Source organism: Adiantum capillus-veneris, chromosome 28 (genome assembly GCF_014529385.1).
Source record: "Adiantum capillus-veneris isolate H3 chromosome 28, ASM1452938v2, whole genome shotgun sequence".
NCBI lineage: Eukaryota > Viridiplantae > Streptophyta > Polypodiopsida > Polypodiales > Pteridaceae > Adiantum > Adiantum capillus-veneris.
Genome location: NC_140958.1, coordinates 48389393 through 48394235, shown reverse-complemented (window position 1 = coordinate 48394235; position 4843 = coordinate 48389393).

Sequence of the window (4843 nt, the reverse complement as noted above, 5' to 3'; positions counted from 1 at the left end):
ACGGTCAATCCGCCATCCTATTTTACGCTTTTTTTTTTGTTTTCCACCTAAAAGCTAGATTTGACTTAACATCTAGATCAAAAGCTTCGTATACAAAATTACTACAAAGTCAATAAAACATCGTATGCGATTGGGGACATTGGAATCACGATTTACCTATAGTACGAGATGTTTCTTCCAATTTGCAGCAATTTGAACGCACGGCCATTGCCTGGGGAGTGGACCTCACTCCGAATTGATTAGAGACACGCGTATGAAGCATATCTTCAATGTGTTTGCATCTTGTCGGGGTTCGCAGCAATTCCCATACGGGATGTGGGAAATATCGCAGAATGACAACAGCCTACTTTATGATTGATGGCGTTCATCAAGCGAGTATGTACCAGTAAGCTGTGCCAATCTTTTTGGAGGTGGTCATTAAAAAGAATCTCATGGATTCTTTTATGGCTTTCAGGGAAAAAAGGGGGACGATGGCACGTGCGGGGGGGGGGGGGGGGGGGGGGGGAAGAAGAAAAACGACATATGTCTATGTGATCGCGAAGGTAGAGAGAGAGAGAGAGAGAGACCAATGTTGGGGAAATGCCACTCCATCAAGCTGTGAAACAGTCTGGGCGAGCCTCTTGATGTCGCTGTCTGAATTTGAATGGGTGAGCAGCGCTTGCATAGTCTAGGGTAGCCGACTTATGTACTCTGAAGGGAAGCTCGAGGGTACATGAGCTCGAGACTTTTGCACATGAAATTGGCATTTTTACTGTCATGCTGCAGACCTGGAGGCGCCAATGCGGAGAGAGATGGCTTTCTGCTACACCTACTGGGTCGACTTTGCAAAACTCAATTAATTTTCCTTCAAGATTCCGAGGGAATCTTGCAAATCTCAAAGCAAAAATTTTGCAGCCCTCATTCACGCGCAAAGCTTGCTCCCCTCGTCTCCCCATCAGCTTCATCAAACGTGTCCTGCACTTCTTGTGTCCGGTGCAAACGAACGCACCACGGCGGCAAACTTCCACCCTCATGCGTCTTGCACCTCCATCGCCTTGCTCTAGTCCTGCATCCATATTTTTTTCAATTAAGTCTGGACTTGAACCCTCATGTGCCCTACACCTCCCGCGCATAGTGCAGCTCCATTGTTCTGCCCTAGTTGGCATCGTCCGTCTCCCATTCACCGCCCCCAGTGAACCACAACAAGAAGAAATTTGTCTCCCACCTCGAACCACACAAAAAAATATCCATATGTCTCCTCGCACGTCCTGACGCATGCGATCCCTTGTTTCTCTACGTCTCTCTCTCTCTCTCTCTCTCTCTCTCTCTCTCTCTCTCTCTCTCTCTCTCTCTACGCAACATCTCCAAAGACGTGATGAAGGAGCGTGGCTCAGCACCCCCTGCAGAGAAATGGTTTCTGCTTACTCTCGACTCCACTCCTACAGCAAAGACACACACACACACACACACACACACAACATCTACATTGTTGCATGCACAACATCAACATCTACGTGATGCAGTTTACCTCATCCGGTAGTGTGGCTCTGTAGCTGATCCGATAACACTGAGCACAGTGCGCGCTATAGAGAGAGAGGCAGCCGAAGGCTGCCGGCCACACTAGTCTATATTAAAAAGGCAGGGGTGCCCTCCACGTGGCTGCAAATGCATGCAGCCAGAGCTCTTCCCCTCCCTTTGGCATAGCTAACAACCCACACCCTTTGGCCATCGTGGCAAAGCCAGCAAGCGTGCCAAAGCACACCTGGAGCTGCAAGGAGGCCAGAGTGGAGGTTCAAATTAATTCTTGATTTGCGGGGAGGAAGGCATCCACGTGGCTGACAGCACCTCTGCACGGCCGCACAACAAATTGCACAGAAGGCATGTGGCTCCCCACAACTCGAGAGTAGCTTCAACACGTTATTCTTTAGCTTGAAGGTGAACCGCCACCTGAAGTTGAAGGTGAACCACCGCCTGCTCTTAGGCCTCCATGCACCTCCACCCATGCGTGCTCCTGCTCCTCATTGCTCTCTGCGATGAGGGTGAGGGAGGCACCTCAAGGCGATTTCAACGTCTCCTCAGTCCGGAGCCCTCACGACAGTGACACGGCAGTGAGCTCTGAGCATCTGTCGGGAGGGAATGTGAGAACTGGGCATGCACTTGAGATAGAAACTCCTCATCTACGGCAGCTGTTGACGACAAGGTAGAGAGAGAGAGAGAGAGAGAGAGAGAGAGAGAGAGAGAGAGACGCTCCGCTTCGCTCATGAGCAGTCATGAGAGACCGTAGCCCTGCACTTCTCTGTCAATATAGATGTTACACTATTTTCCTTGGTTTTGAGGTGGAATTTCAACTGGCAGCTTTGAAATTCAAAATGGCTTGATATTAAGACACTCATTGAACAGGCCATGTGCCAGGCCGGGGCTTCCAGCTCCAAGGGCTCTCTCTCTCTCTCTCTCTCTCTCTCTCTCTCCACGATAATGGCGACATCATCCACATACAAGTAGCTTCTGGCATTGGAGCCATCCCCAGTACTGATGGGAGGAAGCTTCCCATTCATGGCAAGGGTAATGAACTTGGAGATGAGCTTCTCAGGATACTGATTAGGGCCGTAGACATTGTTGTTGCTGCGCGTAGTGATGACGGGAAGACCGTGGGACTTTCCGTATGCCATGACAAGCTGCATCTCCGCGCTTGCCTTGGTCAAAGAATAAGGATTTGCTGGGAGGAAAGGAGAGGATTCATGTCTGCCCAGTGCACAGCTGCAAGAAAGCGAGAGCAGGCAGCGGAATTCTGGCAGTGGTGGCCGGGGCCCAGGAGTCGAATATTTAAATTTTATTTATTTGTTATTAACACGTCTACGGCCTGAGAGAGAGAGAGAGAGAGAGAGGCTAGGGCAGAGTTCCTAAAAATGCCGGTTGAGGGCAAGGGGAAAAGGAGAAGGTCGGCCCCAAAATAGAGAATAGAGTAAAAACCCAAAAAATGGACCTAATTTTCTCAAATTTCCTCTTGGAAAATTCAAGGAAAGGAATTTTGTATGTTTGGAAAAATGATTTTTCTGAACACTGCTCTAGAGCATAATGTTTAACGGCTTGCTGCTCATCAAAATGTCTCAGGGTGCGGGTGGGTGAGTGGATTGCGGGATACTTCAACAGATTTGCAACAAGATATAGAGCACTGCGTCGAGCAGCCTTGGCCACTTGCATGAGGTGTGCCTGCTCCCTCTGCCTATTACTACCCTTTGCCCTTTGCTTCATGTAGTTGGCACTGGGCAGGGGCCTCTCTACTGCATCCGACCTATTATAGCGATCAGTAGCTGTAGCTCCCACACTTGGGTTGCACCACTTGCGCCCTCAAAAGACCTGCCCCTCATGCTCTCGCACTCAGCAATGCCTCCCTTTCTTGCAAGTTATGTCACCATCTCTGTTCGTGGCACTACTTGCTCTTCGCACAACGCCTTGGCAGCACCATAATGCCTGTATTGATGCTCTCATCCTGCATCATGGATGCTACAGTACTTGCTCATGTACTGCATGAGCTATACCATCTCTCTCTCTCTCTCTCTCTCTCTCTCTCTCTCTCTCCCCCCCCCCCCCCCCCCCCCCCCCCCCCCCGCCCCCCCCCCCCATCAGCCAGCCGGTAGTCCCAAGCCTCACAACCACTACGGAAGGTTAGAAACAAAGGTGAAGATGCTCCATTTCACACCAAGCAATGCTAGAGGCTCCTTAATGATGGGCAGCTTCTGAGTGCACCTACCATTGTGTATGGGTTCTCCTTCAGCCTCAAGAATGGGGTTGCTTTGAGGTTGGGGATCTCAAGGAGAGTTGGTCATGAAGTGCACCCGTGTGTGTGTGTGTGTGTGTGTGTGTGTGTGTGTGTGTGAGAGAGAGAGAGAGAGAGAGAGAGGCGGCCGAAGGCCGCCGGCCACACTATGTCTATTATATGAGTGTAGACCTCATAGCAAATCTTGCTTCGTTTGGAGTGCATATGATATTTGTTTGTAAAGCTGGAAAAGAGGCACTTACACACAGTCAATCCACGACCCTATTTTACGTTTTTTTTTTTTTTTTTTCCACCTAGAAGCTAGATTTGACATAACATGTAGATCAAAAGCATTGTATACAAAATTACTGCAAAGTCAATAAGGCGTCGTATGCGATTTGGGACATTGGAACCATGATTTACCTATACGAGATGTTTCTTCCAATTCGAAGCAATTTGAACATACGGCCATTGCCTGGGGAGTGGCCCTCGCTCCGAATTGATTAGAGACATCCTTATACTATGTGGAATACGTGTATGAAGCATATCTTCAATGTGTTTGCATCTTGTCCGATTCGCAAAAATTCTGATACGAGATGCGGTAAATATTTCAGAATGACAACAGCCTACTTTATGATTGAGTACAAATAGAATATAACCTTATATGTCTATTATATGAGTGTTGAAGAGACCTGATCCGTATGTGAGCTCAAAAGGAGTGGTTCCAACTACCGCCTTATAAGAAGTACGATAAGCCCATAGGACACACAGGAGCCTAGTTTTCCAATTAGTTATGGACTCTCCGACAATCTTTGTTCGTGTTGTACACATTGTTTTGTTCGCGCTTTCAGCTTGGCCATTTGCCTATGGGTGATAAGGAGTTCAGCATTTGTGAAGGATTACGAACTCAGAAAGCAAGAATTCAATTACTTCATTGATGAAATGCACTCCTTGATCACTGACAATTTGTATTGGAAGCCCAAACCATGTAAATATTTGTTCGTAAGGAAACTTAGCAGACGTGCGTGCATTGTTTCTGACTATTGCTTTGATTTCTACCCAATTGGTTAAGTAATCTGTTACCACTATGATGTATTCAGCGTGTGT